Source organism: Anomaloglossus baeobatrachus, chromosome 2 (assembly GCF_048569485.1).
Source record: "Anomaloglossus baeobatrachus isolate aAnoBae1 chromosome 2, aAnoBae1.hap1, whole genome shotgun sequence".
NCBI lineage: Eukaryota > Metazoa > Chordata > Amphibia > Anura > Aromobatidae > Anomaloglossus > Anomaloglossus baeobatrachus.
This window is the reverse complement of record NC_134354.1, coordinates 784,334,455-784,334,814: the sequence shown is the minus strand read 5'-3', so window position 1 is coordinate 784,334,814 and position 360 is coordinate 784,334,455.

Sequence of the window (360 nt, the reverse complement as noted above, 5' to 3'; positions counted from 1 at the left end):
TGTTTCATAAAACACTCGTCGCCTATGAACATTGGAGATGACCGGAAAAGGTCAACTGAATTGTCTATCAACTAGAGCCCCATAACAAGATATCCAGTTCAAACCTACGAGGCCCTAATTAAGCCATGTACCAACCTCACCTCTGCCAATGACGACCTCCTCTTCACCACTCCTCAAAGAAGACTTCTCTCGTGCTTCCCCCTTTTTTCTGGACTTTTTTACCTTGTTCTTTCAGACAACCAAACCTTCCATATTTTGAAAAGCATATTGAATATTTGTACTTTTGAAAAACATAAAACCAATCCCCAATCACATGGCCCTTGCCATTTATATATTGCCAATATGTGATATTACTTGTTA